At 20.6% G+C, this 272-nt stretch overlaps 1 protein-coding gene across 1 annotated transcript in view; it reads right to left on the bottom strand.

Annotated features, from left to right (window-relative positions):
* The window catches only part of LOC107642059 (transcription factor MYB52), a 3,935-nt gene that overhangs the window by 1,628 nt on the left and 2,035 nt on the right, over positions 1–272 (bottom strand). The window lies entirely within an intron of this gene.

Here is a 272-nt window from a genome sequence, read left to right as displayed (position 1 = left end):
ATTTAAAGATAATTCTAAAAAAAAGTTATTAATAGAAAATTATTACTTTTTATAGTATTTAATAATTTTAGCATGTCAAATTGCATATTTTAAAAGTTGATTATACAGATATACATGAACTAAATTTCATAGTGGCAACCGTTTTACTAGTTAAACTAACATAAGATTGATTAGGAGTGACTATATTATAAATTAAGCGAATCTTGTATGCAATTTTTTGCCTATACTATTTTTGTAAATTTTTTTAACAAGTTAAATTTAACTGTTAGTTC

This window comes from Arachis ipaensis, chromosome B05, assembly GCF_000816755.2.
Source record: "Arachis ipaensis cultivar K30076 chromosome B05, Araip1.1, whole genome shotgun sequence".
Lineage (NCBI taxonomy): Eukaryota > Viridiplantae > Streptophyta > Magnoliopsida > Fabales > Fabaceae > Arachis > Arachis ipaensis.
This window is presented reverse-complemented; position numbering and strand designations above follow the sequence as displayed.